Source organism: Theropithecus gelada, chromosome 10 (genome assembly GCF_003255815.1).
Source record: "Theropithecus gelada isolate Dixy chromosome 10, Tgel_1.0, whole genome shotgun sequence".
Taxonomy (NCBI): domain Eukaryota; kingdom Metazoa; phylum Chordata; class Mammalia; order Primates; family Cercopithecidae; genus Theropithecus; species Theropithecus gelada.
The window spans coordinates 7,278,644-7,291,154 of NC_037678.1; the positions used below are offsets into that span (position 1 = coordinate 7,278,644).

The 12,511-nt window shown below is 49.8% G+C and overlaps 1 protein-coding gene across 2 annotated transcripts in view; it reads left to right on the forward strand.

Annotated features, from left to right (window-relative positions):
* Positions 1-12,511, forward strand: part of SCUBE1 (signal peptide, CUB domain and EGF like domain containing 1) — a 141,862-nt gene that overhangs the window by 25,395 nt on the left and 103,956 nt on the right. The gene's annotated exons all lie outside the window — the stretch shown is intronic.

Sequence of the window (12,511 nt, forward strand, 5' to 3'; positions counted from 1 at the left end):
CTCTGTCAGGCTTACAGGTGGCTACCTTCTTTCTCCTTGTGTCTTCACACGGTCTTCCCACTGTGCATGCACATGTCTGGTGTCTCTCCCTGTCCTAATCTCCTCTTCTTCTTTTTTTGAGATGGAGTCTTGCTTTGTCACCCAAGCATGCAGTGGTGCGATCTCAGCTCACTGCAGCCTTCATCTCCCGGGTTCAAGCAGTTCTCCTGCCTCAGCCTCCCAAGTAGCTGAGATTACAGATGTGCCACCACACCCGGCTAATTTTTGTATTTTTAGTAGAGACAGGGTTTCGCCATGTTGGCCAGGCTGGTCTCGAACTACTGACCTTGTGATCCGCCTGCCTTGGCCTCCCGAAGTGCTGGGATTATGTGTGTGAGCCACCTTGCCCGGCCAGTCACTGCACCTGGGCCTAATCTTCTCTTCTTATAAGAACACAGTCATATGGGAGTAGGGCCCACCCTACAAACTCCATTTTTAACTTAATTTTCTCTCTAAAGGCCCTGTCTGCAAATATAGTCACATTTTCAGGTACTAGGGAGTTGAATTCCTTCAAAAAAGGAATTTTGAAGGGACACAATTTGGCCCATGATCTTATATACCTCCATCTTCCCATGGTCCAAATACATTTTTAAGCCAATTGTGTAAAATTTATAAGAGGCCAGGCATGGTGGCTCACACTTGTAATCCCAGCGCTCTGGGAAGCCAAGGCGGGTGGATCACCTGAGGTCAGGAGTTCAAGACCAGCCTGACCAACATGGCAAAACCCTCTCTCTACTAAAACTACAAAAATTAGCTGGGCACATGCCTGTAATCCCAGCTACTTGGGAGGCTAACGTAGGAGGATTGCTTGAACCTGGGAGGCAGAGGTTGCAGTGAGCCAAGATCACACCATTGCACTCCAGCCCGGCGACAAGAGTGAAACTCCATCTCAAAAACAAACAAACAAAAATTACAAGAGTAGTCCACATTTGCTGAATCAAGTTGGAAAAATGTAGAAGAGTAGGGAGAAAAAAATGGCAGGCATCTTAGTTGTGCTGGTGTATTTCCTGTCAGTCTTCCATCTGCATCCAAGTGTGTTTTTACCATAGTGGTGATCAGATAGTCAGCACACGTTTGCCCCTTGCTTTTCCCTTTAATATCATGCATACCTCAGGCATTTTGGTTTTCTTCTGAGAGAGTCTCACTCTGTCACCCAGGCTGGATTGCAGTATGGCTCAGTGCAGCCTTAACGTCTGGAACTCAGGTAATCCTCCCACCTCAGCCTCCAGAATAGCTGGGACCACAGGCACATTCCACTGCTACTGGCTCACTTTTGGGTTTTTTTGGTAGAGACAGGGTCTCACTATATGGCCCAGGCCTCTGGAACTCCTGGGTTCAGGTGATCTGCCCACCTCGACCTCCCAAAGTGCTGGGATTACAGGCGTGACCCATCGCCTTACCTCAGGCATTACTTCAGGTATTTTTGTGTGGCCCCTATTACCACAGTTTTTCTAGTTGCCCCGTAGTCTGATAAATTACTAATAACCTGTATCAGTTTCCTGGGGCTGCCATGACAAAGTAACAAACTAGGACTTAACAGAAATGGATTATCTTGATTAGGAGTCCAAACTCAAGGTGTAGGCAGGGTAGTTCCTTCTGAGAGCTTCAAGGGATCATCTGTTCAGGCCTTTCTCATAGCTTCTGGTAACATCAGGGATTCCTTGGCTTGTAGATGGCACTCTCCCTCTGTCTTCATGTTGTCTCAGCTCTATGTGTGTCTGGCTCTGTGTCCAAATTTTTCTTTTTTATAAGGACACCGGTCGTGTTGCCTCAGGGCCCACCCTAACAATCTCATCTTAACCTGGACATCTGCCAAGACCTTATTTCCAACAAAAGTCACATTCACAAGTACTAGGAGTTAGGAATTCAGCATCTTTTGAAGGGACATAATTCAACCTGTAACAGAGGGAGTTCAGAGTCTGTCACAGAAGAACAGTATCTTGTCATGGGAAGCATGTGGCTCTTAAAGCGGATGTGTGTGTCCCCGAGGCCCTCTTCTGCCACTGGCTGCTGGGTGACCAGGGCACAGCAGCTGGAGCCCAGGGGGTACGGGCACGGAATTGGCAGGAGCATGGCCATAGATACATTATTGATTGTCTGGGTCTCAGGCCCTTGTTGGTAGAGGAGAGGCTGTGAGAAGCAGCTTCCTCACAGGGTTGTCATGAGCAGTGACTGAGATAATGTCCAGATGGCCAGGAAGCAGGCTCAGCACAGGGGACTCTCAGCAGCTGAGAGCTATTACTATCCCCATGGTGTCTGAGCCTCAGTCTTCTCCAGTATCCAACAGGGATAACTGCACAACCCGCTTCCCAAGATCGCGTGTGAGGATAAGGTGACAGTGTGAAGTGAAGTGACTAGCCCCTAGTAGGTGCTAAATAGTCAACACAGGCATTACTACTCCAGCTGACTCGGCTGCCTTTCTGTGGTTAGACATTTAGATTGTTTGCTTTTTTTGTTTTTTACCGTCAGAATCCAGAGGTGGTTCTGGGCATACAACTTTTTTTCCCCTGTTTTGCCAGTTGTTTCCTTAGAAATGCTTCACAAAAGTGGAACCACTGCGTCAAAGGATCATTTGGTTTTTTATGGCTTTCTAAAAGGGCTCAGCAAACCTTCTGTTGTGCCAACTGGTTTGTGGGTGTGTGGTAGAGGACACTGGGTGTCCTGAGTGCTCTGGAACTTTCCCTCTTAATGGGGTGTTGGCCTTAGACCTGCCTGCCTGTTTTTGTCCAGCCCATGTTGGATGTCAGATAAGTTTGTTGTGGGAAACATCTGTAAGCATGTAATTTTACCCCAAATAAATGCCCAAGTGGAGGTCTGAGCAGCAGGTTATTGAAGCCCAGAGGGGCTGTGAAGAGCTACCCCTGGATGCAATGAGTGTGGGGGTGGAAGTGCGGCTAACTCCCTGGGGGTCTTCAAAGAGGAGGTAGCATTGAGCAGAACCTCCAAGGTTGGGGAGAAGTTTGCTAGGCCAAGGGCAGAGCCTACATAGAGCTGCAAGCAGCCCCTGAGGCTCAGCTCCTGGTGTGTGCAAGGAGCAGCAGGCGTGGAGCTGTGGAGGTGGGCAGGGCTTTGACCAGATTGTGAAGAACTGGTATGCGACGTTGATCGTGCCAGATGCCAGGTGAAGTATCTCATTCAATCCTCCCAAAACGTAAGTGCTTGGCTTTCTTAGTTGTTTGCTCCATTTTCAAATGATAGAGAGAGTACATTTCGGGCTCTGATTAGTCAGTGAAGACAGAGCCGACAGTCCCTGTGGGACAGCCAGCTAAAAGCAGGCAGTGTCACCCAGCAGCCAGGAGGCGAGACCTTGGGAACTGCCAGTTTGGGGCTTAAATTCTAGCCCTCATCTATCAACTGTGTGACCTTTGGACAGTCACTTTACCTCTCTATCCCTCAGTTTCCTCATAGGAAGGCATAGTTCCTATCTGGTAGGGCTCTCGTGAGGATTAAACGAGATCGTGGATGTGGAGCATGTAGCGGGGTGTCTGGCACCAAATACTCAACATGTAACCAGCATTCATCTGGTCGCTGGCTTCCAGATGAGATGTGTTGATGTGGACTGGTTTGATGCCTCCAAGATCTTGTGAGGACCAGTACCCACCATTTGCACTCCCAGGGCTGTGCCTGACACATGGGACTCTCCTTCCAGCCACCGTACTCTTACCTATGCAGAACCACCTGTTTGCAAATACCCTGTTCTTGGCTACAGCAAGCACTCACAGTACCCCCTGAGCCTGACACTAGCAGCCTGCAGACTAACAGTGAGTCTGTGCGGGCCTTTGTCTCAACAACATTGTTTTCACAATGGATTATGGTTACCTAGATTAATTTAAAGGAACGGGCTAAGTCTCCCCACATCCCACCACCTCTGAGCACAGACTGAAACCTCACGCGGCTCTAACTTGCACACACAACAGCCAAGAAAAGGCTCTCTCTGTTGCTCCTCTGCCTTCAGCTGAGGACAGACCCTTCCCAACAGAGTTCTTTCTGTTCAGCCTTTCTCTTTCTCAAGACAAAGCTCCAGCTCTAGAGAAACCAGACCTTGGTTCCAACAGGCTCCAACCCATCCTGACCATGTGACCTCAAGCTAGTTAATTGACTTCTTGGAGTCTCAGCTCCCTCATCCTTGAAACACTGTAAGAACTAGAGCACCTCATACTCTAGGATCGTGGGGCTTCATCAGTGTTGGCAGAAATAAGTCATGCTCTAAGAGTCAGCTGGGCCTGGAGTTTGAAGATTTAGGTTCAAATTCTGGTGTCACCGCTCATGAGTTTTATAGTTCGGGACTTGTTCCTCCAGCCCACCAAGCTTCAGTTCCCCTAACTATGAAGTGGGCCAGTAATACCTGTCTCAGAGGGTCAGTGTCATGATTAAATCTGAAAGGAGATTGAGCAGAGCTTATGTGCAGATGTAAATTCTGTACAGGTACTGGATATTGTCATCATTTTCCAGCAGAGGCTTCAAGCTGGCAACCCACAGTCCCCGTCTGGCCCGCAGACATGTTTGGTTTGTCCCCATGGTGGTATCATTTGTTCTTATTAAATTATTTGTCAACACTTAAACATTAAGGGTTATCACATAAAAATCAATATTTCTAGCATCATTCGAGTTACCCAGCCCGTGATGTTTGTGGGACTTGAGACAGGAGTCCAAATGGAGGCTCCTATCCCACATGGCTAAAATGTTATAGTCATTATGAAGCTCCCAAACAAGAATGACTCTGTCTCTTCTACCTTGACAAATATTCCTAATTAATGACCTAGAGGCTAGTCTGGAATTTAGAAGACTGCTTGGATTTTGCACCAGAAAGTGGTAGCACGGGCAATGCCTGCTGCCCTCCCTGCCTTTCCCACCCTTGGCTCCACCCCACACCATGGTGAGCCTCAACACACCCTAAGGCAAATGTGCAAGCTTTGGCCATTTACCCTGAAAGCAGCCACCTTTTGCTTAAGTCTTACTCAGACCTAAGTGTCATCTGATAGGCTTAGGACCATTTGAGGGGAGTTTTAGGGTCCTAAATACCCAGGATGTAATGTAGAGTGGTAGGCATGTGTTCCAGGAGTCCATGACTCCCCTATGGACTCCTTACTCCATGGTGTCGGCGGGGGGTGGGGGATGCTGCTGCAGCCAGAGGAGAGGCAGAACAAGGACCCCCAAAGTGTGGGGGCCCAGGGCAGCAGCACTCTTGCTCACATTTCACTGTGGTGCTGGCAGTAGCTAGAGTGAAATACACTGCAGCTGTCTGCTTCAGAGGGAGCGTATACTCTCTTGTTTGCCACAGTCTCCACCACTCCCTATTGCTTGCAACCAGCTTTGCTCATTTAACTATCTGCTTGATATTGTGCTACCTGGAAATGTTTGGAATTGTTTGTGCTGCCTGACAAAGCTTCCTGTACGAGGTTTTGTCCCCAGTGGGCATTTGGTGGCTGTGAGTGGCCCACTGAGTTGTTAGAAGGTTCTCTGTCTTCACTGTCTTGTGCATTTTTGACTGCCTCTGGGCAGTCACTGAACCTCACCCCACAGCCCATCACCCATCAGGAATAGTTAAGCCCGTTCGCACCTCCTGCTGTTTTGTCTCAAGAAGTCTGGGTCAAGAGTCTTGTCCAGTTGTAACATTCCTCTCTGAACCACCACTGAATTCCTTAGGGATGGGGGCTGGGATAAAATCCTGATCACCTTAGAAATAAACAGGCCAGTTTGAAAAGCGTTCTGAGCTGATTAGGAGAAATGGGGCTGATGGCTTACATGTTATTTTCTTGCCTAAGTTTTCACAGTTGAACCTTTTCTTTTCTTTCGAGTAAGCGAGGTGATTTTCCTGTGGAGATGGCCTGCCTGTGACTGTGTCGTGGAGGTTGGCCAAGTCTGTCCTCTGGGGAGCAAAGCCCTCACTCTATTTGACATCTTTATTGAGGAATTTCTCAAATATAACAGAAAATGACACCAGAGGGAATTGAAACCATGATGAGATCTTGCTCAACCCCAAATGGCTGCTTTTAGCTGTGTAATTACTTGAAATAGCAGTAGTTCTGTTTGAAAAATATTATTCCAAACTCCATGCAATTGCACAGCAGAGCAATATTTAGGCTAATAGAATAAGATTTTTTTCATCTTAAATTAAAACCAGCAGCGGATAATTTCTTCCCGTCTCCACAAAGCAGGGCTCCTCTTTCTCTAAAGCCATTAGTTCACTTAGCCAGATGTTTTCTTCAACCCTGATCTTTACCTTGACTTACTGAAAAATACATTTCTCAAGTTGCTCACGGTTTGAATTTTGGCCCTGCCTCTCGGCACGTTTCTTGCCTGATGAAGAGAAGTCATCTGTATCCAGCTTCAGAAGCACTGATTTATTAGCCAGCTCTCTCCATTTCGTTAACATTTATTGAGCACCAACCCTATGACCAGCCTTGTGCTGGGTAGACCGTCCTACTTGAGTGAGATTCGGGAGCTTTAGTTGAGTCTCCTGTGTGCCTGGATTTGCCTGGGATGCTGTGCTCAGTTCTCTTGTTAGTTCTCACAGCATCCAAAGCCATTAGTGCCTTCTTTTTACAAACGAGGAAACTGAGGCCCGGTGAGGGAAAGGGACCTACCCAAGCTAACACAGACAGTAAGTGGAAGAGCTGGGACTAGAGCCCAGGTCTGGGATTTTGCCAATTCAAGCCTGTAAGCCTACCCTGCTGCCCACCCCCTGCCCCATAGTGCCCAGAACTGCACCAGCTCCGGAAGGCTGGCCAGGGTCTCCTTGTCATAGGGTGTTGGATATGTCCGCCTGTATCTATCCACCAGTTTGGGAGTCACTGAGAGCATCCAGAAATTCCAGCACGTGCCAGGCCAGGCACAGGGAGGGAGTGTGCTGAAGGGCAAACGGGAACCCCTTGTTCTAGAGAGCTCACGCCAAGGGCATCTCCACCCCATAGCTCGTTCAGCCTCCTCGGGCCAAGGGCAGAGCTTGTGGCCTTGTTTAGGCACCTCACATCACCCTCGAGTCGCCCTTGGAAACTTGTCTTACCTCATCCAACTGTACAGAGCCGTCCGCTCCAGCACCCTCCTCTCATGGCCCCCATTGCTTCCACAGTAGCATGAGGCCCCCCCGGCCAAGGCCCCACCAACCTCCCCCCGACCCCATTTCTCACGCCTGCTCAGCTGTGCCCGCTGGCCCAGCCTTCCCTGCACCCACAGAGTCCTGCACAGATCTGTTGACAGGCTGCTCCTCCCCAGCAGGGATCTCGTGAGGTCCTGCTCATCTTTCAAGCCTCAACCAAACCTCCCTTTGCTCAGAGGTCTGCTGTGACCCACACCACACAGTTACATCTCCATTGCAGTTCTGTGTCACGGTCCTCTCTTCTTCCCCTGAAAGCAGAATTTCTCTTGTTTACCTTTCTGTCTTTCTTCTTAGAACCTAGTGCAGTGTCAGGTATATCGTAGGCATTTAGTAAATATTTGTAGAATAAATGAATGAATGGATTTGTTAAAATGCCTTGTAGTCTAAAAACCCTCTCACCCAGCAAACCTCTGATTTTGCAGCAGAAAGTGGTAGCATGGACAATGCCTGCTCCCTCCCTGCCTTTCCCACCCTTGGCTCCGCCCCACACCATGGTGAGCCTCAGCACACCCTAACGCAAATGTGCAGGCTTCGGCCATTTACCCTGAAAGCAGCCACCTTTTGCCTAAGTCTTTCTCAGACCTAAGTGTCATCTGATAGGCTTAGGACCATTTGAGGGGAGTTTTAGGGTCCTAAATACCCAGGATATAATGTAGAGTGGTAGGCATAGGGCAGAGGTAAAGATGAATTAAATGAGGTATCTCTCGCAGGGCTCTTAGGTCCATGAGGAAGCCAGAAATATTCACAACTCTAATAAAGGGTAGAAAGTACTATATTAGGGCCAGGCACGGTGACTTGCATCTGTAATCCCAGCACTTTGAGAGGCCGAGGCGGGTGGATCACTTGAGGTCAGGAGTTCGAGACCAGCCTGGCCAACATGGTGAAACCCAGTTTCTACTAAAAATACAAAAAAAAATAGCCGGATGTGATGGCGGGCGCCTGTAGTCCCAACCACTTGGGAGGCTGAGGCAGGAGAATTGCTTGAACCCGTGGGGCAGAGGTTGCAATGAGCCAAGATCACGCCACTGCATTCCAGCCTGGGCGACAGAGTAAGACTCTGTCCCAAAAAAAAAGAAAAAAAAGGTGCTACATTAGGAATAATTCTAAAGCCCTCCACCTAGTATTCATCCATTTGTTTATTCCAAAAAATTGTTCTGGGCACCTGCTACATGCCAGACATGGTTTTAACTGCTTACTGTGGTGGCGAACAAAAGCTACAACATCTCCCTGCTTATGAACTTACATAGAGGAGAAAGACAGTGAACACGTGAACATGTAACTCAGTAACTTCAGCCAGGTCAGAGCCACTGAAAAAAATAATAAAATAATGTGATACAAAGTGATGGGGGGAGGGTGACAGCATTGGGTAGGATAGGATTCCAGTTACTATTGCTGCATAAGAAACCACCTCAGTATGTATTGAGGCCAGGCGTGGTGGCTCACAGCTGTGATCCCGACACTTTGGGAGGCCAAGGTAGGAGGATCACTTGAGCCCAGGAGTTTGACACCAGTCTGGGCAACATAGCAAGACCCCATCTCTACAGAAATTTAAAAAATTAGCCAGGCATGGAGGTGTGCGCCAGTGGCCCCAGCTACTAAGGAGGCTGAGGTGGGAGGATTGCATGAGCCCAGGAGGTTGAGGCTGCAGTGAGTTATGTTTGCACTGCTGCACTCCAGCCTGGGCAACGGAGCAAGATCCTGACTCAGTAAAACTAAAAAAAGTTTTTAAAAATGTGTATTGAAGCATCACTATGTACCCCACAAATATGTACAATTATTACATGTCCATTTTAAAAAGTAAAATTAAATTTTTTTAAAACTACCTCACATTTAGCGGCATAAAATACTATTTTGCTCATGAATTCTGTGGCTCAAGAAGTCAGACAGGATTGGCTCGTCTCTGCTCCATGGTGTCTGGGGTCTCAACTAGGAGACTTGAAGGCTGGGAATGACTTGATAGCCAAGAACTGGAATCATCTGGAAGTGTCTTTGCTCGCCGCCGGTGGTGGTTGTTGGCCGTCAGCCAGAACACTATGGGCAGCCTCTTTATGTGGTCTTTCCCCATGGGCTGGTAGGAGCTTCTGCACATCATGGCCGCCGGGTCCTAAGATGACAGAATCCCATGCTTGGCAGTTTTACAGTCTGGCCTGAGAAGTCACCTCCACCAATGAGGGGAGTAACAAGTCTGCCCAGGGCAAGGGGAGGAAGCCTCAGTGAGAGGGAGGAAGTACCACGTGAAGGTCTAGGGAAGGTCCTATGTCCAAGCAGAAGGGGGACAAGTGTGGTAGGAACTGTTAGGAGTTTGGGGATGGGCCAGGGTGCCTGGAGGATCAGGAGCGAGGGACACGGACTGGAGATGAGACAACGAGGTGGACAGGGGCTGGGTCACACAGGGTCATATCGGCTCGAGAAAGGGGTTTGGATGTTATTCTGTTACCTGGGAAGCTGTGGAATATTTTCACCAGGGACTGACATGTTCCGATGGACATTTTCATTTAAAAAGCCCTTCTGGCTGCTGAGTAGAGAGGCAGAGTGGCCTAAGCAGGGAAGCCACTGCAGTGGCCTGGGTCAGAGAGCTTGGTGGCTTCGTTCAGGGTGGCAGTGGGAGAAGTGGTCGTTGAACTCACAGTGTATTTTGAAAACGGTCAACGGGAGCTGCCGGTGGATGAGATGTGAGAGGCACGGGGAAAAGACAGTCAAAACCGACCATTAGGTTTTCCCAGAGTTTCTAGGGGCTCCGCTGCTGTGGCTGAGATGGGGAAGGCTAGGGGGGAGGACAGATTGGGTGTGGGGGTGGACACGGAGGTACAGGACTCAGGCGTTTGTTTGGCTGAGTTCTGTTTGAAATGATAAGCAGCCATCAAAATGGAGATGGCGCACAAGCTTAGAAGTCTGTAGTCAAACCCCGGGGGAAACGTGAGGGTTTCTACATGGCGTCTAGATGGCTTTGGAAACCAGAAATCTTAATATTCACTCATTTCGTAAAGATTTCACGAGCACCCACCCTATGCTGTGCCTTGCTGGGAGCTCACAATTAGGAGATGGATGATGGCCTTATTTCAGGCCCTCAAGGAGCATCGGAAATCAACCTGCCTGGATCCATCACTTACTATGTGACCTTGAGCAAGTGACTCTGCTTCTCTGGGCCTCTGTATACTCCTGCATGAGGTGGGGCTGGTAACAGTGCTTATTTGGCAGAGATGATGCAGAGGCCAACGAGATGAGCTTTGTAAAACACATCCCACAGTACCTAGCACAGAGCAAGGTCTCAACAGATGTGAATGAGCTAATTAACATTTATTCCCAGTGCGCAAAGCGGGAAGACCGTTTAGGGAAAATGGATGTATCGTGGAGCTGGTGAAGATGCAGGGGGCGAGCCTGGGTCTGGGCCGCGTAGAAAGCCCTTTCCTGGGCCCTGCCCCTCATTCCTGCCAGATGAGCTGCTGCCCACGGTCTGCTCCCCACCCCGCAAATGCTCTCCCAGCCTCTCGCACTGGTTCTTGCACTTACTGTCTGTTGACTGTGGGGTCGTGTGACATCGCGACTTCAATCCGAGCTCTGCTGTGTTCTTATTTTGTAACTTGGGGCACATCATCTCATTTCTCAGAGTCGCAGTTTCGGTCTCTGTGAAATGGGACTGGTCCCTCTCTGTTAGGATCAGATGAAGAGATGGATGTGCAAGTGGCACTTGAGGCTGCCAAGTGGAGGGGTAGAAAAGGAGGAGTAGGAGGGGCCCTCAGGAGACTCCCGATGGGGCCCGGAGCCCAGCTGCACCTGGGGGAGAAAGTCACCCGGAGTGCCCCGGATGCTGGGATGCTCAGTGTAGGCACCGTGCTCACAGCTCTCCCTCCGCTGGGCTGGGCTGGTCCCTGGCCTGATGAAAGGGCCTGCGCAATCCCAGCCTTTTAAAGCAGCCCCTCTCATCCTGGAAGACAGCTGGAGTCAGCGTGTGGCTCCCTGGAACCCCTAACGAAGGCTCGAGTTGCTGCTGTTTATTTGTCTTTATACTTCAACAGCTCAAATACATTTCTTGCTGGGAAAAAAAAATGCTGATCATCTTAATGTAAAACTAAACAGCTTTGGACAGTCATGTACTTACTCCATAAACACCAATATTTTCTAAAGTAAACTCAAGAGGTTTCTTCCTGTTCTCTTTCGTTATGCCCACCTACCACCACCCTACCACCTTTTCCCATTCTTGGCCCACTTTCAGGTGCTCTAAACACACTCGGTTGGAGGGATTTGCTGTCAGAGTACAAGATGGATCCAGGCCCGCCTCTCCTCTCTGCCTTCTGCAGCTGTTAATCTGATAGAAATTCTTTGGCCTGAGAGAGACTCCCTGGACAGTGTTGTACATCTTTATGGACTCGCTTCCTCCTTTTCCCAAATCGCTACAAAAAAGGGGAGACCCTAGAGTGGGGTGTAGGGAAGCAGACTGGTTCAGACCCGTGCGTGTTTCGGGGTGGAGTGGACTTTGACAGCCTCATGCCCATGGCCTGCTTGGGATTGGGTGGGGGACAGTGGGGTGCTTATTACAGGCGGCCAGGTGGTTCTTCCAGCCCCCATCCGGCCCGGCGATCGGGGCAGAATCAGTGGCCCACAGAACAGAAGTCAGGTTCCTTAGGCCACTGACTTGCTGGGGGACCTTGGGAAATGCCCTGCGTCTTTGTGCCTCAGTTTCCATGTCATATGTGAAATAAAAAGATGGGATTTGATCAGTGGTTTTCAGATGCTATGGGGTTTATAGCAGCAGAAATCTTTTTTCCCAAGCAGAATCATGCAGGGGTTTCACACTCTGGCTGAGTGGGAGACAAGACTGGCCACAATTAGCGCTCTGCTCCCCCACGGAGCCTATCTCTACCTCTGCGAAGTTCCCGGAGCCCCTGCAACTCCGTTTGGAACCCCCTGGCTGGGCTGCTGAGTCAGAGCCCTTCTCCCTCCAGCATCCCGTGACCTGGCAGTACGGTCATATGCTTTGGCCCCAGGGACAGTGGCAGCTCAGCTCTTTCCCGTGTCTGCCTTGTCCCGGCAGGATGCAGTCCTTGTCTGTGTAGGTCTCCTTGTTTCTCAGAACTGTCATCCCCAGCATAGTGAACACCTTTCCTCTCCCTAACTGTCCCGCCCTTTCCTCCTCCGGGGTGTCTGTGCACCTGCTGTTCTGCCCTGAGCGCCCTTCCCCAGCCTCCTGATGAACGCTTAGTTTGACTGGCCCCCACTTGTTCCTCAGGGCTCAGGTGAGGCATCAACCCCTGGAGAAAACCTCTCTGAGCTGCACAGCCTCCCCTAGGCTTCCCTCTGACACGGCCCTGAGCTCCTGGGCCTGGCACTCCGGCATCTCAGGGCAGATCTCCCCTCCTTCCCTGGGAATTCCTC